The sequence below is a fragment of the Pteropus vampyrus genome, unplaced genomic scaffold (assembly GCF_000151845.1).
Source record: "Pteropus vampyrus isolate Shadow unplaced genomic scaffold, Pvam_2.0 Scaffold104, whole genome shotgun sequence".
Classification (NCBI taxonomy): Eukaryota; Metazoa; Chordata; class Mammalia; order Chiroptera; family Pteropodidae; genus Pteropus; species Pteropus vampyrus.
Genome location: NW_011888885.1, coordinates 2159854 through 2168271, shown reverse-complemented (window position 1 = coordinate 2168271; position 8418 = coordinate 2159854). Strand labels below are relative to the sequence as shown.

The 8418-nt window shown below is 34.6% G+C and overlaps 1 pseudogene; it reads left to right on the top strand.

Moving 5' to 3' along the window:
- The first annotated feature begins 231 nt into the window (after positions 1–231).
- On the top strand, positions 232–350 carry LOC111742966 (annotated as a pseudogene).
- The last annotated feature ends 8068 nt before the right edge of the window (positions 351–8418 follow it).

Below are 8418 nucleotides of genomic sequence, written 5' to 3'. Positions count from 1 at the left end.
TAGTGAAAGCTCGTGTGTATGTCTTCTTACTCAGCATTTCCATTTGTGGATATAATCCCTCAGAAAACTTCAATACATGGAATAAAGGCTTCACAACCAATGCTATTCTTTGTAGCCTTATTTGCATCAGCAAAAAAATTAGAAACAACTCAAATATCCATTTATAGGACAATATATAAAAATTGTGGTGCATTTATATAATCTTTTAAGTACAATAAAACAGATAAATGTGTCTATGGCTATGCTACCCTGAACAAGCCTGATCCTATCTGATCTTGGAAGCTAAGCAAGGTTGGGCCTGCTTAGTACTTGGATGGGAGACCACCTAGGAAGACCAGGTACTGTAGGTGTAAAAAATAAAAAAAAATAAAATAAAAAATAAGGGATTGTAAATTGACAAGTTCCTTGCAATCTGTGAAGTCAACCAAGGGTTGCCTTGCTTAAAAAAAAAAAAGAAAGAAAGAAAGAAAGGAAAAACAAATAAATGAACTGAAATGGTATTTAGAAACATGGATAAATCTCAAAAACCGAATATTGAACTAAACAAGTACATTATAAATTGACATATGTATGTGATACCAATTACGTAAAGTTTTAAAACATGCCTATTATTACTATGTAGAATACATAAATATGTAACAATTTGTAACAACATGCGTGGAAATGATAAATACAAAAATTCATGACACTTCTGCCAAATCAGCTACCAGTAAGTAACTGTAACGTTTCTTGAGAGCGGAATCAATGTCACGCACTGCTATAAATGATTTACAGGTATTTAATTCTATCATTTAATCACCCAAACAACCTTATAAGATATATGCCATTATTATTTCAAGCTTATAGATAAGGAAACTCAAGCACAGAGAAGATTAAGTAATTTGTCCTTGTTATGTAACTGGTAAATGACAATGCTGAAATTTTAACTCTGCTCCTAACTAGGATATGACAGTAGTTACCTCTAAAGAAAGAGAAGAGAATGAGACCCGGGGAAAGCTTCAACTGAAATGTGCTATTTCATTAAAATTCTGAAGAAAGTATGGTAAAATGTTAGGATGATAAAACTAAATAGGGGACACAAGTGTTCATTATATTACTCTCCTTAACCATCTGTGTATTTATATTAGGAGCAGAAAGAAGGGGAAAAAGGAGGAGATGGTACAAGATGGGGAAGGATGAGAAGGAGGCAGAAGAGGAGGAGAGAGAAAGAGAGACGGCTCCCGGCCCCTTCCCCTCCCCGCCACAGCAGAGTATGGGATGTGTTGGAATGGGGCAAAACTAGAAGCAAGGGAGCAAGTAAGAGATTATAAATATAATCAAGACATTTACTACCACTTGGTGATGATGTGCCTAAAATGAATCAAACTATTTTATTCATGAAAAATCTAAATAATGTGCCTTAAAATTTACAAAATACTCTCTACATATATTACCCTTTAAACATTCCCCATGACCCTGTAAAGCAGGTAATATTATTATCTCCTTAGAAACCTGATGCTTAAGGAAGCATAAAAACTTGTCCAAAACCCCTGCAGCTGAAAGGCGTTGGGATCAGGACTCAGACTTGTGTCCATGGACTTTAAAACCTCTTCTGCCTCTCAAACACGAATAGTTCAAAGAGTTTCACAGGAGCCATGTCTACACTGAATTAACCGACTGACTTTAAAAATGAATTCACATGGTCCTTAGTAGCAGTCGTATTCTTCAAACATAAAACCTTCAGCTCAGACACCATTTTCTGTAATCCATATTCTCAGTACTTGTGCTTGCAGAAACATCAATATTAATTCCAGCTTTAAAGTGGGAGCTGAATGGGAGCCTTCATTTCATACTCGTTTGCCATAACTTTTTGACTTTGAAGTTGACATAATTACCAAATACTCAGTTCCTCTTTTGCTACATGCTGTCATTCCTGGTAATCTGAAGTTATAAGTAATATTATTCTGCCTCAGAATACAGTGAAGAAAGATTGGGGCAGGGGGGTGTGGGGAGCCTAAGCAATAATGATTGGATCAGCTTGTCAAAAGGATGATGTTCCCACTATGAATATATGGATTGTTTATAGCCTCTCCACTTGTGGAGAGAAACCTGTGCAGGTTCAAGCATACTTTCTTTTTTGAAGTTGCCAAGGTTCCAATTTGATATCACTCTGAAAAAAGTGACAGATTCTTGAACTACAGTAACTTTCATGGAGTAGAGTCAATAGTTAGAAACCTGCATCTGTGCATATAGAAAATTCTGCACAATTACTTTGCTTTATGAAAAGACTGGCCTTTGAAAAAGATTACATTTGAATGCCTTGGTATCTTAAGTTTTACAAGAAAATTCAAAATGTGATTAGCTTGATCAAAATTTAGTTATTCCCCAATTTCCTCAACTTGCAGATCCAGCTGTGATTTCTGTTTTGTTTTGTTTTTAATGTCTGAGTTTGCCTTAACACTTTAGACATATCTAATAATTCTAGGAGGCACTGCTTTATGCTCCTTCTGCCAGGACAGCACCAAGCAGCCCCCTTGCCCTCTCACCATTCAAACCACAGCAAACCAGGAGTAGTGTTCATATTGGGAGAAAGACTAATCTCAATTTATGAACATTTAAATTGCGGAATATATTAAGTATGGTTGCATTACTTCATTTTCTTGCATAATCCACCACCTTATTTTCCTATATATGTCCCTCGAAATTACAGATTGAAGTGGGTCAAGAATACAGGTCGGGAGTCTCTTCTGCCATCTTCTTCTCTTCCGTGAGAGCTTAGTGTAAATGGCTTTAAGCTGAGGAGGATCTGGGGATTCTGATGTGAAAAATAGAACCAACTTGTTTAACAGATATTAAAACCTAATTAACATGTTGGTTGATTTAACTTTCTCCATGGTTTTTCTTCTAAATTCTGAGGCTGTAGTAAGAACTTCTCAAGTCCCCAACAAAAGGGTTTGTAACTAGAAAGTGAGAGAAAAACACTCTTCTCTCTTCCTAATATCCTGTATACACTACTGCTTCTAGGATGCAGAAAGCAGGGGCCACAGTGTGAACAAGGCATCAGGTGGAAATAACAAAAGCACATTTAGACTGTGGTGAAAAGGCCAACTCCAACGTAACAGAGGGTTCACGGGGAGAGTTACAGGGAGTAAGGTTGGTGAAATAATTAAGGACCAGACAGACAATGAGGAAAATTGAATGCCATAATATGGAGTCTGCATTATCCAGAATGGAACACCATTAAAGATAGTTTTTATTTTATTTGTGATGAGGATAATGACTTAAAGGACTAAAATGCATATGAAAGAAATTTTATATATATTTATTTGAACTTGGCAACTAATTAGATACCTGAATTGTAAAATATGAAGGAACTAACACTGGTCGAGTAGCTATGTTCCAAGACCCTTCTTTTCCAAGTACTTAAAAAAATTACCTAATTTAATTCTGATTTTAAAGACATCCATAAATTTGGGATAATTATTTCTAGTTAATAGATAATGAACCCGAAGTTTAGGTAGGTTAACCAGCTTGCCTGAAGTCACACAGCATGAAAATAATGGATAGATCGTAAGACAAGTTGAACTAGATAGTAGTCACATGATCTTTCCAGTTCACTAAGTGGTCTTTCAAGGCGACTTCAAGTTTTGAGAATTCATGTAATAGAATGGTTGACAGCAAGCATGTATCTGGAGTAAGAATGGCTGGGTTCGTACTTCAGCTCTATCTAATATCCATTTTATTTTGGGCATAGCACTTCAACTTAAATGTCACACGTAAAATCAGGATAAAAATAGTCCCTACCTCAAAGGGATATAGTGAGAATTAAGAACTTAAAACAGTGCCTGGAAAAGACCATGCATTTATTAAGTGCCCATTGTTCTCATCATTATTCACTGCTTTGCTTGGGAAAAAAAAAAAAAAAGATACTGTGTTATAGCCAGGGAGAAATGATGCATAGATTTTGGAAAAATGAATGAATTAGATTTTAGATATGATGAGACTATTATATTAGCAATGCATCTGTTTGAGATTATTCTACTATACTACAGAGGAGTATCTCTCTAGTGTGCTAGACAAAACTCATATCCTTCTAGTCGCATTAAGAAAAAAAAATTCAGATTTTAATCTTTTAAATTGGCATGCTTTTTATTCTGTTAAGTGCTATGTGGAAAAAAACTACTTCATTCCGTATTACACACAATGTAAAACTGTATTTCGCATCCCTTTGACCTCCTAACTGAAGTTAAAAACATCTATAGTCCTGAACTACCAGAGTCCCAAAAAGGCAGATTAACAAAGGGAGACTCCTGCATCTAAGAATCTATCTCCACAGGTTGTCATAATACTCTCTAATCTTTTCAGGGGCAAAAAAAAACCAAAACAGAACAACCCAAAAACAAAAAACAAAAAACGCATCTTTAGGCAAAGCTTAGTCTCATTAGACCCGAGATAGCCAATGTATGAACAGCATGGTCTCTAAACAAATAATTTCAACCAGGTAATCTATAAGTTATATTTACCTCCTGCAGTGCAAATATGCAAACATGATACAATAAAAGGGCTGTATCAGTGTTTTTACTATCTTGTTTAGGAACAGTGGAGATAATTTCTATAACGACACTAATGGAAATTTTCAGGAAGCAGAAATAAAGGAATATATTCTATGCAAGAGGATAGTATTTTCATTATTGAGCATTTGATGTCTTTGAAATTTCCAAAAACAAGAGTAAGAGAGAATCAAGACCAGATGCTAAAAAGAGATTCATAAAGAATACTTGGGTAGACTCTAGGAAGGAGAATAGAGTCAACAAAAGGAGATGTTGAAATGATAAAGGAATAACATTATGATAAAAGACCTGTTGGTTGTAAAAGGTTAAGGTGGTAAAAACTTCAAGATCCCAGTAGAGAACTCCAGGAAAATAAGGATTGAAAAAAGGTTAATAAATGTGTAAATAAGAAGTCTAGACAATTGCCTTCTTGAGGAGAGTTTCAATAGACTTATGGGAATAAAAACTACTTTTCAGGAGCCTAAGAGGGAAATCGGTAAAGAAAATAAGGTAGCAAAAATGTGCCTCCCGTTTGAGAAGACTGGCAATGCGACCAAGGAAAATGCCACAAAATTGCCAATGCAGTTAGAGAAATGTATCTAGACCTTGTAATACACAAGCATTTCCTGCCAAGTCATTTTCATACATAGCCAAATATTGATTCTATCTCACTTGTTCTCAACATTTTCAAAAGAATAAATTAGTGAAGTGTTAATTAATGAGTTTTTAAAAATTTATATTTTGATATTCACAATCCAAATATCTATTTTATTCAGGCAAATCTCAAAGAATCCTATAATACAATGTTGTATAGAATCAGAAAGTAATAATAACTTTTACTTATTTTTTGGTTATGATGATTGGAACAAGTTTGATTTTACACTGAGTTTTAAGATATGGTATTTTCAGATAACATTTGGTATTGCTCTAGGTCCTAAATTTTCTGCTAAAAGATTTATTGCAATCTGAAGTTTCATAAATCTAATCATAATTTATATGTGCCAATAGTTTGCTATTTATAGCAAATCTATTTTCTAGCTACATGAAAATTTAACATTAGTTTTAAACAAATCTATATTTTCTCATGCATATTTCGAGGCAACCAGCTGCCAATATGTATACAACATTTATAAATGCACCCTGAATATTCTTTAAACAGCTGGTGTTTCATGGCAGTAACATATAGAGCTAACTCATTTTAACCTCTGGTACTCATCTTTCTCTCAAGCCATTAAGGGTTACTGCGTAGGAGAGAGAAATCTAACAATAAATTTGTTTTAAACCTTTCTGATACATTTGGTTAGCTTTTAACCTTGAAATTTAGTTTTATCCTGCATTTTTTTCTGTTCAGAATCCATAGGTACTTCCATGAAGCCAGATTAGAACTGGTGCATTCATAACAGTGGTTGCAGATGCAAATGACAACTATAGCTAGGCATGTTACAAATCTCAGAGGTCGTAAATCATGCCTTCGGGCCTGTTTTTGCAGATAAAGTTTTATTGGAACACAGCCACATTCATTCATCTATGCATTGTCTATTGCCATTTTCTTGCTCCAACAGCAAAATTGAGTAGTTGGGACAGTAACCACATGGTCCTCAAAACCAAAAATATTTACTATTTGAGCCTTGATGTAAATGAATTGGCCACATGTAAACAACAGTGAATGACCAATACAGGTGCATTATATCTGTAGCACCTAATTATTACCAAATTGAAAAAAGCAGGCCCAGCTTTACAAAATTCAATACTTGAAAAAAGCCAGAAATTCAGATTTTATATGGCATATTTAGTTTCTTAAGTGTTAGCTACTAGTCCAATTTTTAAAAAAACAAATGAGTTAACACTGTAAGCCAAACAAAATTAATCTACTTCCTGGATCTACCCTTTTACAACCTCTGAAATTGCTCTTAATAGCTATGTGATATTTGATAAATAAATTTCTCCTCGTGTGGTGTCTCAGTTTCTCATTTGCAAGCTGTTGACTGCCAACTCTCCAAAAATACTGATAAAATAAATTCTGCTCATTAAGCAGAGATGGGTTTTTGCTTACTTTCAGAGCCATAATCTTGTCTCAGACAGAGGAGGGAAAAGGTAAGATATTGGAAAGATGAGAGGAGGAAGTCTGTGTTAAGGTGGATCTTTCAGTGTTGGAATGATAGGGATTAAGCAAATCTATGACATGACAATTTGGGATTGATGGATAGAGCATGGGGAGGCTTTGGAAACAAGTCTTAAAGAGAAAACGGTTGTTTGATGAGCCTATTTGAAAGATCTATTGTCCTCAAGAGGGAATATTTACTCTGATGAGGGATGGTTGAATTGTCTATTATTTGGATAAATAGATTTGCAGTAAGTTTCTAAATAAACAATAGTTATTTTCAACTTTGCTTTCCTGGGCAAGATTTTCCTGGAATGGTAAAGTCATATTATTACAGTTAGCTCTGTTGCTGTGGATGGTTTCAGTTCTTAGACCTCCTTGTTGTTATTCTTTGGGCTAAACTGAAGGACATGTTATTAAATATGGGAACAAGAGCAATTCAAATTTTCACTGCTATGTGAGTTGTCATGATTGCACATGAAGTTTTAGTGGATGGCCATTTCAGCTGCTAGAAAATATCAAGTTTTCCTATATTCATTTGTGGGTTCATTTTGTGGGACACTGGGTAGAGGACAACAGCTATGCATCAGCATTAAAGATGGTGGAGATTAGAGAGGTGAGCACAGGAAATGAAAACCAAGAAAAGGATTATGATCAGAGTTTGTATGTGGTGCAATTCTCCACCAGTAGCTGAGAATACTCCAAGTAAGCCAAAAGGATATATCCCAGCCCCATCTGAAGAACCATCTACCAGAAATAGGGTCATTAACCATATTACACAATTTATGATTTCTTTACTATTCTTAGATCACTTTCATAATATTAAAGATCCCAAAGAGGTTTAAAGAGATATAAGCATAACATTTTTCCCTTAAAAATGTGTATGTTCCCCCATGAGAGGCCAAGTAATATCCAAAAAGATTCTGTTCTAACCTATCACCTGTCCAATTTCATCTACCTCTCTAGCAAGTTTATTTATAGTTTTAGTGGCATTGTCTTGCTCCTCGCCTACTCTTTGAACCATAGCACATAACAGTCCCATACTTTCTGGGCAATTCATAAAGCATGAAGTGAAAGAGGTAGAAGATAGAAGGGAAATTCAAAATTTCCCTTGAGTGGCTGGTATTTCAGTCTCCAAATCAAGGCTCAGGTTTACTTCCTTTTTGAATTAAAAATCTAATTATGAAGAGATAAGGGAAGGCAAACTGATAGGTCAAAAAGAAGCCTGAGTGATATCAGGAACAACCATGAAGGCAGGTATTCAGTTGACTAAGGTGACAAATCCATTTCTAGTTTACAGGTAATACAGCCAGTTGATGTTTCTCAATAAACTGAAATAATCTTTGAAACAACTATCAACCTTCCTTTCTAAAATCCCATGAAGTTATGTTTTCCTCTGAAAAATATCAGACATATGTGCAATTCAATATTGCTAGTATTTGTGAATCATTTATTTTTTAAAACTAATTTAATAAATACTGAATTATGCTAGGCATTGTTAGAATTGATAAACAGTGCAGTTTCCTATGAAGAGACAATAATCTTTACAAAGACCCTCATTCTGCTAGATTTAAAGAATCCTTTTCATTTCTAAGTTTCCCTAATAGGTGAGTAGCACTTGGCATCACCGACCACTCTCAGGTTAAAAATAATTTTTTAAAAGTATTCATTGCTTTTATTATAAGATTAATACAGGCTATTATACAGAAATTTACATAGCTTAGCAATATAGAAGCTTAAAATATAAAATTTCTATTTGCTACTCTATTTCTATTTTTTTAAGAGAAA